At 44.0% G+C, this 16,907-nt stretch overlaps 1 protein-coding gene across 2 annotated transcripts in view; it reads right to left on the bottom strand.

Moving 5' to 3' along the window:
* Window positions 1–16,907, bottom strand: part of Dpy19l1 (dpy-19 like C-mannosyltransferase 1) — a 97,730-nt gene that overhangs the window by 80,394 nt on the left and 429 nt on the right. The gene's annotated exons all lie outside the window — the stretch shown is intronic.

Below are 16,907 nucleotides of genomic sequence, written 5' to 3'. Positions count from 1 at the left end.
AAGACTTCTGACCTAAAATCCACAAAGTGTATGGCTTCTACAGAAGAGGATGGAAAGGATTAGTGTCGAATTCTCAGCCATCTTGTCCACAAAGAATTCCTACTCTCAGTCCCTCTTTAGTTTAAATAGAAAAGAACTAAACAATTGCAATGACCCTTCAATACAGGAAATACACTTTATAGACACCACAAACTGATTATCAGAGACTGGGGGCAGGCTCAGTCCAAAAAACATCTGCTTGGCAAACTTGGTAAGCAACCCAGCATCCATGGGAAAAGCTGAGTGTGGTGGCCAAGAGCACTGGTCAACCGAGTCTTGGAGAGACAAAAGGGAGGATCCCCTAGGCACATGGACCAGCCAGTTTAGTCTGATCCTCAAGTCCCAGGCCACACAGAGACTCTTGCCTCACTATAACAAAGTGCACAGCTCCTGAAAAATAATACCCATGGTTCATCATGGTTCATCATGCTTCTACAGGTACAAGCACATTAATACAGGCACATGAGTGCACACGCGCGCACACACACACACACACACACAAGTGTATACAACCACATACAGGTGCATACACATACACACAGAGGTGCATAACACACACACACACACACACAGAGAGAGAGAGAGAGAGAGAGAGAGAGAGAGAGAGAGAGATCCATACACACAGGCTCTCACACAGAGTAAAAAAAATTCTTAAGTTAAAAATTGCAGATACTTTCTTTAAAATGATGCATAGTACATCATTTGAAGTTCCAGTAAGATCCTGCTTTATGAACAAGTGATTTAGGAATAAAGATAAAGTGACAAACCTCTAAAAGCATTTCTGTACTTTTCTTGGCTTCAAAAAAGAATATTGTAAATGATATTCTCTAAGTTTATGTCAGTAATTATGAGCCTTTTCTATTTGGAGTGTGTATGGAGGGTGAGTCTAACAATATAGGTAATCTACATCTCTCCATCTAAATAAGCATGTTCTTTTTATGTTCTCAGTAGCTGAGTTTTTATTATTTAAAAATACTTTTAAAAATCTGCAAATAAAAAAACAATTCAAAGAAGGTCAAGGAAGGCAATCGCAGAGGATCCTACTCCTCACTAAGATGGTTTTGAAAGCCTTGCCACTTTGACTCAGAGCAGCCACACTGCCCACACCAAGGCTCAATCAGGCCCTCACTGCGCTCTTACAACTTTTTTTTTATATTTTCTTTATTTACATTTCAAAGTCCCCTTTCCAGGTCTCCCCTTCAGAAACCCCATTTAGCCCATCCCCCCTGTCTCTGTGAGGGTGCTCCCCAACCCACCAACCCACTCATGTCTTCCAGTCCTGCCCTGGCATTCCCGTACACTGGGGTATTGAACACCTTCAGGCCCAAGGGCCACTTCGCCCACTGATGTCCAACAACAGTCAGCTAGAGCCATGGGTCCCTCCCCAAGAGCTCAGGGGATCTGGCCTGTTGTTACTGCTGATCCCCCTATGGGGATGAAAACCCCCTCAGCTACTTCACTCCCTTCTCCAACTCCTCCATCTGGACACCACACTCAGTCCAATCATCCACCTGTCTTTGTCAGGCTCTGGCAGAGCCTCTCAGCAGACAGCCATAGCAGGCTTCCATCAGCAAGCACTTCCTGGCATCCACAAGAGCGTCCAGTTTGGTGACTGTGTACAAGATAGAGTCTCGTGTCTATATACAGTCACCTGGACGGTCTTTCCTTTAGTCTCTGCTCCACAATGTCTCAATATTTCCTCCCATGAGTATTTTACTCCCCCTTCTAAGAAGAACCAAAGTATCCACACTTTGTTCTTCCTTTTTCTTGAGCTTCATGTGGTCTATAAAGTACATCTTGGGTATTCTGAGCTTTTGCGCTAATATTCACTTGTCAGTGAGAGCATACCATGTGTGTTCTTGGGTTACCTCACTCAGGATGATATTTTCTAGTTCCATCCATTTGCCTAAGTGTTTCATGAATTCGTTGTTTTTAATAGCTGAATAGTATTCCATAGTGTAAATGTACCACATTTTCTGGATATATGCCCAGGAGTGGTATAGGTGGGTCCTCAGGTAATACTATGTTCAATTTTCTGAGGAACTTCCAGACTGATTTCCAGAGAGGTTGTATCAGCTTGCAATCCTACCAAAAATGAAGGAGTGTTCCTCTTTCTCCACATCATCACCAGCATCTGCTGTCACCTGAGTTTTTTATCTTAGCCATTCTGACTGGTGTGAGGTGAAATCTCAGGGTTGTTTTGATTTGCATTTCCCTGACGATTAAGGATGTTGAACATTTCTTTAGGTGCTTCTCAGCCATTCAAGATTCCTCAGTTGAGAACTTTTTCTTTAGCTCTGTACCCCATTTTTAATAGGCTATTTGTTTCTCTGGAGTCTAACTTGATTGGATATTAGCCCTATATAGGATGTAGGGTTGGTAAAGATCTTCTCCTCATCTGTTAGTTGCCATTTTGTCCTACTTACAGTATCCTTTGCCTTACAGAAGCTTTGCAATTTTATGCGGTACCATTTTGAGAAAATCAACAAGATAGACAAACCCTTAGCCAGACTAACCAGAGGGCACAGAGACAGTATCCAAATGAACAAAATCAGAAATGAAAAGAGGGATATAGAGGGAGGAGGACTTATGGGACTTTTAGGGAGTGGGGAACCAGAAGGGGAAATCATTTGAAATGTAAATAAAGAATATATCAAATTTAAAAAGGGGAGATATAACAACAGAAATGGAGGAAATCAAAGAAAACATCACATCCTACTACAAAAACCTATATTTAAAAAAATTGATTAAATGGACAATTTTCTAGACAGATACCAGGTTCCAAAGTTGAATCAGGATCAGATAAACCATATAAACAGTTGAATAACCCCTAAAGAAATAGCAGTAGTTATTAAAAGTCTCCCAACCAAAAAAGCCCAGGACCAAATGGGTTTAGTGCATAATTCTATCAGGCCTTCAAAGAAGACCTAATATCAATACTCTTCAGACTATTACACAAAATGGAAGCAGAAGGAACACTACCCAATTTGTTCTATGAAGCCACAATTATGCTTATATTATTATGCTAAACCGCACAAAGACCCAACATAGAAAGAGAACTTCAGACCAATTTCCCTTATGAATATCAATTCAAAAATACTCAATTCCTGCCAACCGAATCCAAGAACACATCAAAACACTCATTCATCATGATCAAGTAGGCTTCATCCCAGGAATGCAGGGATGGTTCAATATATAGAAATCCATCAATGTAATCCACTACATAAACAAACTCAAAAAAAAAAAAACCAACAACAACACATGGTCATTTCATTAGATGCTGAAAAAGCAGTTGATAAAATTCAGCATCCTTTCATGTTAAAGGTCTTGGAAAGAACAGAAATTCAAGGCCCCTACCTAAACATAGTAAAAGCAACATATAGCAAATCAGTAGCCAACATCAAACTAAATGGAGAAAAATTCAAAGCAATCCCACTGAAGTCAGGGACTAGACAAGGCTGCCCACTCTCTCTACATCTATTCAATATAGTACTCAAGGTCCTAGCCAGAGCAATTAGACAATAAAAGGAGGTCAAAGGGATATAAATTGAAAAGGAAGAAGTCAAAATATCACTATTTGCAGATGATATGATAGTATGTATACTTATGTGACCCCAAAAAATTCCACCAGAGAACTCCTAATCCTCATAAACAACTTCAGCAAAGTGGCCAGATATAAAACTCATACACTCAAAGGGTAAATGGGCTGAGAAAGAAATTAGGGAAACGACACCCTGCAAAAAAGTCATAAATAATATAAAATACCTTGATGTCACTCTAACCAAGCAAGTGAAAGAAAGATCTGTATGACAAGAACTTCAAGTCTCTGAAGAACGAAATTGAAGAAGATCTCAGAAGATGGAAAGATCTCCCATGCTCATGGATTGGCAGGATTAATATAGTAAAAATGGCTATCTTGCCAAAAAGAAATCTACAGCTTCAAACACAATCCCCATAAAAATTCCAACTCAATTCTTCATAGAGAATTCTTCTTCTTGCAAATTCATCTGGAATAACAAAAAACCCAGGAAAGCAAAAACAATTCTCAACAATAAAAGAGCTTCTGGGGAAATTATCATCCCTGACCTTCAGCTGTATTACAGAGTACTTGTGATAAAAAAAACTGCATGGTATTGGTACAGTGACAGGCAGGTAGATCAATGGAACAGAACTGAAGACCCAGAAATGAACCCACACACCTATGGTCACTTACTTGATCTTTGAGAAAGCAGCTAAAAGCAACCAGTGGTAAAAATGACAGTATTTTTACCACTGGTGCTGGTTCAACTGGCAGTCAACATGTAGAAGGATACAAATTGATCCATTATTATGCCCCTGTATAAAGCTCAAGTCCAAGTGGATCAAGGACCTCCACATAAAACCAGATACACTGAATCTAATAAAAGAGAAAGAGGGGAAGAGCCTAGAGCACATGGGCACAGGGGGGAAGTTTGTGAACAGAACACCAATGGCTTAAGCTCTAAGATCAAGAATTGACAAATGGGACCTCATAAAATTGCAAAGCTTCTGTAAGGCAAAGGACACTGTCAATAGGACAAAAGGGCAAAAACCAGACTGGGAAAGATCTATTACAACTCTTGACTATGTTACACTGTATCAATTTTCAATCTTGGGGGATGGAGGTGAAGCAATTCAAATAAACCTTTATATGTCTCCTTGCAGCTAGACTCCAGCTACACAGAATGCCCTGCAGAAGGGAGTTTAGAAAACAACAGTTCCTGAATTTACTCCAGTAATTGTTAGCCTGCTACACAGCTGGGGTTCAAATGAGTTAGAAATTATTGTGTTTAACCAAGTTTGATGGGAGGTTATAAACTAAACCCAAACCCTGTCCTTGTAGTAAACTAAACTGAACCTTTCGTTAAGCCACACCCCTAGATGTAATCTTTTCTCTATTTACTTCCTGAAAGTTAGACAGTGCGTTTGAGGCAGCCGAGGGCCAAGCCTCAGGACTTGCGCACGTCAGTAAGCAGAGCATCCAGGGCCTGTTGTGCAAGTTTGTCTCGGCTTACTGAGCCAGCCATCGGTGTGGGAAAGCAGGCAACTGGATATTTTGTTCTACTGGAGCTCTTGACAGCCATTTCTCCAGCCCAAGTCACATTCCACAGACCCCATGCTGACTCATATTCCATACACAGCTCAAGAATCCAGGGAGAGGTGGGAAGGAGTCTGGCACAGCCTGGTATGAGTTTCCTCTTCAAGGTGATGCTCAGTGGAGTTCCACAGACCCTCAATCACTACAGTCTATTGCATTGCTCTTGGGTGCACTGCTGACGGTGAGACCTAAGCACTAAAGGCATGTTGTGCCACACAGAGGACACGGATACATCAAGCCAGTACTGACCAGTGGCTAGCTTTCACAGTGCTAAAAGATGCTATGCACGTTAGCTACAGCATCGACAGCTTTACCCAGCTGTGGACCCTGCAAACAAGCTGCAATAATTACTGCCCTGTCAAGGCATGCCACTGATGAAATAGTGGCATAAATGTTACGGGAGTAATCCATCACTTCCAGGTCACATTTAAAGTCTGATCCACTCACACCTGGTATCATTAACTGGGCCAAGAATCCGGTTAGTCAGGTCACAGGCCCTAGGGGGAAAACCTACTACTATTAGTCTGCTAAATAAACACAGTAATAAAATGCCTCTTAAATTATCTTTATATCCACAAATTACTTTCTCTCAACCTTCAGCAGGGAAGATTCTTCTTATGGTGATGGTTATTAATACCTAGACCCACATGCAGAGAATAAGAGACTGTGGAGTGGCCCACTCTAAGATGTCTCTAATATATCCCCTTCCTTCAAAGCTCAGGGATCATTACCAAAGAGAAGTCAGACTGACTCAAGAGCCAGAGGCAGCAGAAGGAAAGCAGTATTTGCCAGGCAAGGCAAGGCCGTTGCACACACAGATTCAGGCTGTCACTGCATGCACAAGATATTCACAAGATCCAGCCAGCCAAAATCCCAGCATGGCTGGGGGAGGAGCTCATGAAGCCCCACCCCATGCATCTGGAATCCTAGGCATTTCTTACTGCTTAGTTCCTTTTCTCATCACTGTGATCCTATGCCATGAGGAGCAACCCACAAAAGAAACATTTAAGTTCCCTCATGGTTTGGGGTGACGTCCTTCCCAGACAGACGGTGAGCACCTCAAGCAGCCAATTACAGGTCCCACAGTCTAGAGGTAGACAGCCCACTGGAGCCTGGCTGCTCCTACAGGGACTACTAACCTCAAGGCCCAGCTTCATGACCCATTTTCCTCTAGCTAGACCCACCTTCTAAGAAATACACAGCCTCTCAAACAGAGCCCCAAATAGGGGAAGAAGTGTTTCAACACTAAGGTATGGGATAACCTTAACAAACAATAGCAAAGTGACTGACAGATTGACCAAGGTTCATTATCCCAGAACAACTGGGGCAAAGGTTAAGTACTCTGTACAAGATTTCCTGTGAGAACGGAAGTGCCCCTTAGTAAGTCTCCTGAAGGCCAACAGGGATTTATTACCCGGGAGTGAGGTGACAGTGCAGAATCTCAGGCCATAGCCTTGCCAACAATCAACCTTTCAAGAAGCCTGAGGAAGACACAGCTCAGTGGCATTCCCTAGCAGACCTCAACAGCACTAGGTGGCCTCGGTGCACAGCCGTGGAAGAAGTACACCGCCACTGCATGCTTGGGCCCTGCGCTTAGAAGATCTTCATTCACGAGGGGCTCAAGCCATACATCATTAGTAAACCCTCAAGTGGTTCACAGAGTCCACACTTTGAGAAGTGGTACAGTTATAATAGCAAGTCCAGTGAGAAGAGCAGGCTGACAATTCCGTCAGGTAAAATGTGGAGGCCTGGAGGGTGGTGACAGAAAGGGATGAGGAAAAGAAAGTACAAAATCAAAAGGTCACTAATGAAGATTCAGAAAGGGAAAGAGTTAAATTCATCAACTCCCTTCTTGTAAGAAAGTCCTTCCTAAGATATCATAGACTTAGCCTCTGAGTCTCATCTGCAGAGTACAGCGTGGGGGCGGGGCTTATCTCAGCCTCCAGGGGGCGGGGCTTAGCTCAGCCTCCAGGGGGCGTGGCTTATCTCAGCTTCCAGGGTTGAGGGCTGATGTAGGTAGGATCCTCAGCTCTTACCACCAGCACTGGACTTCCTGTTCCACAAAACTTCAAAAGCCTTGAGAGGTTTGATGCCTTTCATTTGTTCCCTCTTTGGGATTGGACAAAGCATTCTATTTTTAATAGGAAAAGAAGGCAGGAGCTCAGTTTAGTAATAGAGACATTAAGTCTCCAAATGAGAAGCAAAGCTGCATTTGAAACTCAGCCTGATTTATGGAAACCACCGCTGGTAAGATCCAGAACTCACCTTGGTATTGGATGATGACCAACATTCGCACTGAGCAGATAGTGAGCACCTCAAGCAGCCAATTACAGGACCCACAGTCTAGAGGTCAATATTAACATCAGAGGTCTAGGAGTCCATATGAAGAACTAGTGGCTTTATTTCCCAAAGGGCCCAAGGTCTCATGTAGCAAGGGTACAACAAACCAACAAAGAGAGCTCAGGTTTCCCTGACCCCAGGTTCAGAGATGAAAATATTGAGCACATTAGCCAAAAGTGAAATAACACGGAAAGAAATGTCTTAGAAATCACAACAGATTCAAAGAAAGAATGAAGTGTTCTAAGGGAACACATGAACATAACAAAGCACAGCAAGTCTACACTGCCATCCCACGGACAGCATGGCTGGGACTCTAGTAGAAAAACACACAAAGTCAGCCCTCACGTATTTTAAATATGAACGTATGTACAAAACACAAGCCATGTTTTAAAGGCAGTGAATTCTATCTTCCTTTTAAAGTCTTAGCCTTGTACAGATATTTCTTAATCAAACAGTAACCCGAATTGATAATTTCCATATTAACTTCCTCTTCATTAGCAAAACACAAAGTATTTTAATGTTTTAAGAACAAATAAAGTATACAACCAAAATAATATGCTTCTGATCATGCAGGGGGAAATTCCAAAACCTGATAAATCCAGGAGGAAAGTGTAGGATGTAGGTCTCTTTAATGTAGGACAGGATGCAAAGACAAGCACAGGTGTGTATACACACACACACACACACACACACACACATACACACACACACGCTGGTGACTATATAACTACAACCGTCTTGGTTCATATAGAGTTATCTGCATGTGTATGACGTTAGGGTCTGACACAGGCAGGAACTGGAGGGTCCAAGCTGCTTCTGATCTGAGAGCTTTCCCCCTAAGGACTAGCTTTCATGATATCAAAAAGCACAAAGCACCATGCAAACTTCCAAGAGAAGAAAACAACCAAAAGTCTACTCAACTATGACAGCTCTGCACTAAAACAATAACTATCACGGTACAATATCCCTAGGTGCAATAGTGGCACACACACCTTAGTGGTAAACAACAGCTAATTGGACTTAAGGTCCAGTCAACTTAAGGGGAGTCATGTCTGATACCACCTTCCCAGGGCTAGGGAAGTTGTTCTGTAAGTCACAAATCTTGAAGGATAACCTATAACTACTATTACTAAAACAGGATAATCCCTAACTATATTCTAAATATTTATTCTTATACCCACGTATTAATGCAGTTCTCATCACACATCAAAAAAATGTTTCCTTGCAACAGAATGAAACATCACAGAAAATCACAGCCAGTACTTGCAGATGCAGATAACAAGTGACCATACGCCTGGTGCCCAGCACCACCGGACAATCCATCTAAATTCCAATTCCTTCACCTAAAGCTCAGGGATCACTGGGGAAGATGAGACAGAAAGATAAAAGTCTTTAGTAATTTTTAACAAGCTTATTCCCTGATAAAGCCTTCTAGTGTTAAGATAATGAAACCCCTTCAAATTGTAAACTGCCCATGGGTATCATAAGATTTACTGATCATTTAAATTAAATGAGTCAGAAAACATGACTTATTAACTATCTTTTTTTTTTTTTTTTGGCTTTTCGAGACAGGGTTTCTCTGTGTAGCCCTGGCCGTCCTGGAACTGGCAGACCAGACTGTCCTCGAACTCAGAAATCCACCTGCCTCTGCCTCCCAAGTGCTGAGATTAAAGGAATGCACCACCACCGCCCCGCTAACTATCTTTTTTTATAGCGCTGTCAAACAACCAGCTATCCTTCCTTAAATTCAGAATATATTTATTTTTCAAAATAAAATAGGAAATCAAAATAAAGATGGAGTTGGGGTGAATAGACCTGTGGATATAGAAGCCAGAATGAGTCTCAGAATGAGCAAGAGAAATCTCTGCTCTATTTAATGAATGGGAATCTGAGGTCCTAGTCCCCACTGACAGCCTTTGGCTATTGTCTAAGCTTCAGCTCTGGACCGACAAAGAGTTGGCTGCAAGCCCAAACCTCATCCAGGGAACTCAAGAATGATGCCCTCATGGGTAAAGTCCTCAACTATAACACAATTTGGGAGATTTCTGTAGACATCAAAGATGAGTGAGGAACAAAAGAAATCAAGGTCTTCTAAACACAAATTTAACTAGTAGAGCAGAGAGGCATGATAGGACTTGGGTAGACAGCCACAATTAATTACTACATGGAGCAAGAATGAGGAGGGACAGTCACATAGTTATTTTAATTATTATAAAATTACACCTAAAACCTCACTTTTATCCATTACAAAAATCTTCCCAAATTAAAAATCCACCCAGGCAACAACAAACTCTAATAGCGACTAGTCAACATACACATCCGCTGTGCTCTAAGGTCCAGCTGAAGTTACAGCTGGTGAGCGTTTAAACTACCTCCATCCTTATGGGCTGTGAGCCAACACAAATCCTGTTATGTCAACAGTAACCTCTACATAAAGTTGCAATTATAAATCGAGGTCCAGATATTCCTCTTGTGATGGCTCCAGTGTTAGAAGGCACACCAGACACCAGCTCATTCAGAAGGAAGTCAAAAATGTGTAAAGAGGGCACTAAACAAAGAAGATGGACAACTTAATTGATCACTAAAAGGCCAGGTTTAGGTCTGGACCTCAAACAAAAGGCTGAGATGCCTATTAACATATCAAAGTGGGCTGATCCAGGTTCTCCCAGCATCCCTCAGTCCCTAGCAGAGTCTTGGTTTCAAAACCCCAACTTTCCATCTTTTCCCTGGTTTTGACAACTGGATTCCAGTAATTAACACAAGCATACCCTCATAGCTGCTTGCTTGGCTGGGCCCAAGTTCTTGCCTGAAAATCAGCCCAGGAGGGGCCAATGTTCCCTCGGCTGCACACCTCAGCCTTTCCTCCTACAGTGCATCCACTAACCTGCTTGCTTTCCATTCTTCACTTGGTATCTCTACATATAATTCCTTTTCCTTACTTCTGAAGAAACAAGCAAGAGCTTGTCCTTGCACAAACTGCTGGTTTGTCAGAACAGGCCTGGGGGGCTCCATGTGTCCAGTCGCTGCATGCTCACTAGACAAAACTCTACAAAGCAATTGAGAACATGAACTCAGAAGACACGGGGCATGGGTTCAAATCTTGGCCTTAAAAATGCCAGGAGTGACTTTGCATAAGGTACTAAGCACCTATATGCTTCGGATCCCCTTTTTAGTAAATATGACAGACACAATGCCATGGTTAGGCCCAAGTCTACTGTGAATTGAGTTCATCCACAGTGATACCCCTAACCCCAGTATACGATGTTTGTAGTATATGATGTCAATAAACCTGACTGAACACCGCCTGTCAGCTGGAAACTTACCACTGTCTATTCCAGTCAGAACTTCAGTCTTATCACCAGCTGGCATTTCCAACTGGAGATCCCACACACCTGAAGAACAGTGTGCCTGGAATACAATCCTTGCTCTTCACCCTCAAACCTGTCCTGTTCCACATATGCACAGTCTTCACTGTCTCCCCTAGAAAACAATCCCTCCCTTTCCCACACACCAAGATCAACTCATGCCCAAGCTCTACCAGTTCCACCTCCAGATCCCATCTATAAGCTATCCCCTTCTTACCATCTCCACAGCCATGCCCTCTCGTGCCAACAACTCGTGTGGGCCTGGCAGAGCCCCACCTAGGGTGGATAGAGGCAATGTCTTTGCATTGCCTCAACCCACTTTTCTAGCACAAAGAAATTACAATGTAAACACGACCCTGTCTTGCTCAACACTCCTTAGGGCCTTTCCACTGCCACAGAAATACACCCAGCGCCATCCCAGAGCTGCTTCACAGGCTACCTTTCCTCCTTGACAGGGTAACTGAGATCTGTTCTTTCGTTTCCCACCTGTCCCGCCTGTCCTTCCACCTGCCCTTGGGAGAGAGATGCACCCAGTCCTCCTCTATACAGTTCCCACCAGCTCAGCCTTGAGACAGATGCCACTGCTTCTTCACCATCTGGAAAGGTCAAGCCAGGCACATGGAGGGTGTCTTGCCACGGCTTTTCCTGACTTTATGAACATGGGCATCCCCTGGCTTTGGGATTTCATCTTTGCTTCACTTTCCCCAATACAGAAGCCCTTCCTTACTACAAAGTGAAGCCACCTAGTCACATAGTCTTCCTACTTCCAGAATCTAAGTTCCATCGGAGGAGGCTGTACAGTTTTGTTGTCTATCTTTTTCCCAGAATGCACCTGGCACATGGTGAATATAAAGAAACCACACATACTATTTGGCATGTATCATCTCACTCTTTTATTCTAAGTAAAGCATTTACTATCCTGGCCTTAAAGATAAGGCAATGATGGACAACACTGAGGGAGAGTAGAAACAGCTTCTGAGTGTAGCAACAGGCTTCCAATGGTGGTTCACCACACCACACCTCACCACACCACACACCTCACCATACCACACCACACCACACCTTACCACACCACACCATACCACACCACACCACACCTCACCGTACCACACCACACTACACACCTCACCACACCACACCATACCACACCAAACCTTACCACACCAAACCTCACCACACACTTCACCACACCACACCACACAGCACTCCACACCACACCACACAGCATTCCACATACCTCACCACACCTCACCTCACCTCACCACACCACACCACACCACACCACACCACACCACACCACAGCCCTGCTGACCCATCCCAGGTCCCAGTGGCCAGCCAGATTCAATTCTCTGCCTCTGTAGGCTTCCGCCCTGTCCCTGGCTAGTCAAAGGCTCTCATAAGCCATGACTTTTGAAAGAATAGTTTCAGTATGGTGGCTTCCTCCACAGTGACACTGGCCAGTATTTGGGAAGCATTCTGCTTGCCACCACTGAAGACGTGCCAGTCCCACCCAAAGCATCATGAAGCTCAAGGCGATTGCAGTTGCCACAGGAACCAGGCCAGAAGTGTGAAAGTGACAAAACCTTCTGTCTTAGTCACTTTTACTGCTGTGAAGAGACACCATGACCATGACCATGGCAACTCTTATAAAGGAAAGCATTTAACTGGAGCTGGCTTACAGCTTGGAAGTTTAGTCCATCATGAGCATGACAGGAAGTGTGGTAGCCCACAGGTAGGTAAGGTGCTAGAGAAGGAGCTGAGAGTTCTACATCTGCATGCACAGGTAGCAGGAAGAGACACTGGGCCTGATTTGAGCTTTTGAAACCTCCAACCCCAACCCTCAATGACATACTTCCTCCAACAAGGCCACACCTACTTGAACAAGGCCACTCCTCCTAATCCCTCTCAAGTAGTTCCACTCCCTAAGGATCCATACCACTCCAGTGCTATCATTTAAACATGTGAGACCCAAGGGGCCATTTTTATTCAAATTACCTGTTACTTTTTAATAAGTTTTACAAATGGCATCTTACATTACAGCCCTGGACTGCTATGTGTTTTGTGTACATGTGCAATACACACTTTCCTCACTTTCACCCTGAAACAGAGATCTCTCCAACTACCAGAACTTTTCCTCCTTTTAATAAGGAGCAGGACAGAGGTATGTGTAAGAAAGATGAGGCCCCATCAGGTAAGTGGCAACCCATAGACCTCATTTTGAAGAAACAATAAAGATTATGGGAACTGTAGCAACTGGATAGTTCTTGTGTCTATTTCAACAAAGTGGGTAGAGTACAGCAGAAGGTTCAGAGGGTAAAGATGCCTTCCATGAAGCCAGACAGCCTGAGTTCCAGCCCAGACAGCCACACAGTAGCAAAGAACTGTTACTGATACCTGCAGGTTATCCTGACATGCAAGCACTGTGACACACACAGGAACACACACCTATATACATACATATACACAGAGACACACACTCACGCATGTGTGCGGGTGCACACACATAATAACTAAGTGAAAAATAAATAAAAGTTGGGGTATACAGTTTCAAGAGACTTCAGCCATAAAAATTCCATTTCCAAGGGATAGCGGGTCTGCTTCCAAAAGCTCAGAGGTACGGGACTTACTTAACATGTATGAAGCCCCAAAGTCAATTTCCAGCACCAAAAACAAACAAGCATTTAAAACCCATTACTGCACTTTCCCCACTGCCATATTCACACCCCTAGACACTCAATTTAGTGCTCTAATATGTGGTTCATTTTAAGTATTCAGATAGCTCCAGTGCACAGCTCAGGTTAAGAACCGCAGCTCTAATCCAGATCTCTCATCTTACACATCCCTAAACCAAATGTTAAAAAGCTAAATTCTTGGCTCAGAAGCCCAACAAGTTTGAAGCAGGCATGGGAAGAGAGGCAGGAGACCACAGAGAAGTCCTAGTTTCACTTCTCTTGCTATTGTGAAATATCCTGACAAAAAGCAACACAGGAGAGGGAAAGGTTCGTGTGGCTTAAAATCCCAGGTTGCAGCCCATTGCTGCGGGGAAGGCAGCTAAAAGCCTAAGGCATCATGTTCACCATGGAGCAGGGAACAGAAGCACCCAGCATCCGGATCCATCTTTGCCTGCTTCTTCTCACCCTCCTTCCTCTTTTCTCACTGCCTAGGGGATGGAATAGCACAGCAAACAATTGCCTGGGTCTCCTTCCATCAGTCAGCAGTGAAGACAACCTCCTACTGGCCAAGCTGAGATAGATAATTCCTGCAACTCTCTTCCCGGGTAATTCCAAAGCAGTGTCAACTGACAGTTAAAATTAACCAGCACAGAGGGAAAGAGAGAAAGAAAAAGAATGGATTGAAAGGCAGCAGGAGCTGGAACCTTGCTGGTTACTGTCCATCCTCTGCTTGGGACTTGACCCCCGTCCCAGGAGGTCGGCTCTACAGGCTGCCTGGAAGGTCACTACAAGCAGGAGACCGGAGTGTGCGAAGGCTGTGCAACTCCTCTTGGGCTCCCTCAAGCCCAGCAGAGCACACCTTCTGACAGAGCCAAGCCTCGTTCCTCTCCAGTAGTACACCCCCACTGTTCATGGCCTTAACAGCCTTTGTAGGTTTCTCAACCCTGTTCTCACCTCTGAAGAGAGCTCAATTATTAGTGCTTCTTGCCTGAGCACAGAAAATCTACACAGATACATCTGTGTGTGAGGATGAGCTTTCTATGGTGGGAGCAGGTTGGAGGCAAATGTATATTATTTTCTGTGGTCAGGAAAGTTTGAAAAACACTTTCAAGGTTCTTCCTCCACCACTGTCTCCAGTAGCTGGGAGCAAGTGAACTGAAACTTCTAAAAATAAACATTTTGAACCTCTTTGATCAAATAAGAAACCAAATAAGAAAAGCATACATACATACTAAAACAGGAGATGCTCATCCGCGCACAACAATGGGACCGGCTACCTTGGCAAGTGACTTATCAGTGCCCAGGACACTTGAAAGAAAAGCTCTAACCAGTTCTAACATGTGCTGCTATAACAGCACTCCAAGTTAGGAAATGTATTACAAAATACAAATAAAGCCATTTGGTCGCAGCTTAATGTGTAGTTTTAGAGTTGAGCAGCCACAAGCGATTCAAACGATAAGTGACTACCAACACCTCTCAACATGAAAGACCAAGGAGTTGTTTTAAAGTTCCACCCTGAAATGCAACTCCCACCCACACTGGAGAATGAAATTGGAGGAAACGAAGCAGCCTACAAAGACATGGAAATTGCTAGATCCCCCTCTGCAGGATCCGTGGCTTTCTGGGCTTTGGTAACAAGATGGTACAAAGGATATCACTATGGATACCAGTCTTGAGGATACAGGGCCAGAGCTGAACCAAGGGCACCAGGTCTGATCACTCAGCAGCAGAGTCTTCTTTCTCTCCAGGTGCTATGTGGTCTGGCAGCAGATGGCCAAGCAAGAAGACAAAGGCTGTGGTGTCCCCCCCCCCCAACTCCACACCCCTGGTGACCTCTATCCAGGGTATGCCTAAGACTGTGGTCTGCCACATTCACTGTACTTCCGCTTACAATGTCAGAAAGAGCAAATCAAGAGAGGTACGGGCCTGCTGCACTGAACAAAACGGTGTTTCTGCAAGGGCATTACTAAATCCAAATATAAGCCATCCAATATAAGAAAACCCAAAGGAACTGCACCATAAAACATGAAAGAGAGCAGTATCCTTTAAAATCTATTCTTATCTCTCCCTAAAATAAACAGTGTAGTCCCCTACTTTACTACAGTTGCTGTTTATACTAACCGTTCACCAAAGCTGGAGATTTATTCTGGCGTGGGATCGGAAATCAGGTTTATGCATTTGCTTTACATAGGAACTGATGCTGTTAAGTGCTTTGGGCACAAATATGCATCATCCACGGAGTTTTTGGTACTGCTCTTCAGGACATCCCTAGGTAAGAAGGGCACGGAATAACTCCATAGAACCCAGAAGGAAAGGCCCTCAGAGTGAGAGTTAAACCATAACCCAACACTCTGTACTGGGCTCTGAGTGCCTTCAACCTCATCCTCTGTACCACGCTGCCTCCCCAAGGTGAATTTAACCTGTGCACTTGCCCGGGTTCTCAAGCTAACTGCTGGAGGGAGGCATGATGAAAATAATCGATTTGCCAAATCTTGGCCCAACTATTTAAAAAGAAAATACTGCTAACAATGCCAGCCTTCCTGACCCCACAAACATATAGCCATGACTGGCTTTCAGAAACTATATGGCTGCAATAGAGGCTTTCCCAACAGGAAGGCTGATTTTTCTGTATAGTCTGTCTAAACCCCAAACTCCAAGCACCCCAAACTCTAAGAGGTCATTAAGCAACAGTGAAAGGATAGTAAGAAAATATCACTACATAATTCAACAGCTAAATCCCATCATGGCAAAAATATTACAGAATCTTTGCGAAGGGCTTGGGAAAATTAGGCCTATTAATCCAACTTCTATAAACTTGACTTATCCGACAAAGTCAATCAGAAAACGAACCCAGAACATGGTCCACATGTGAATGCCTCAACTTTCTTTTAGGCACAGATACAACCCATCCATTTGGTGCACGGAAGAAGGCAATGAGATGCCAGCAGGCAAGGTTAAAGCTTGAGCATCCAAAACCTGACATAGGCTGAAAAGTGACAGAGCCACAAAGTGCCACCCTCAGTGTTTGCGGCCAAGAAGGGAAAAAGCACGCTAAAATTTAATTATAAGTTTGGCAACTTTCTAAGACAGGAAACCTGAGTATATCGAGCTCCAGGAATCGCTCGCATCACCAAGCAAACCATCCTCCGAAGTAGCGGCTGAGCCAGGGGCAAAGAGTGGACTGTCGCTGCAGGCAGAAGCCGGTCTCTTCGGCGCGGACCAGCCCGCCCGCGGCCAGTCGAGCAGCTGTTGATCTCGGGGCCATGTTTTTTAAAAGCCCGGGCGGACGGCGGGGCGGAGGATGCGTAGAGCTGAGCCCCGGAAGGAGCGGGGAGGAGTAGGGAGGAGGCAGGAGCGTCCCGGGAAAAGTCAGAG

Source organism: Apodemus sylvaticus, chromosome 7 (genome assembly GCF_947179515.1).
Source record: "Apodemus sylvaticus chromosome 7, mApoSyl1.1, whole genome shotgun sequence".
NCBI classification, from domain to species: domain Eukaryota; kingdom Metazoa; phylum Chordata; class Mammalia; order Rodentia; family Muridae; genus Apodemus; species Apodemus sylvaticus.
Note: the sequence above shows the minus strand (reverse complement) of the source record. Positions and strands in the feature narration are given on the sequence as shown.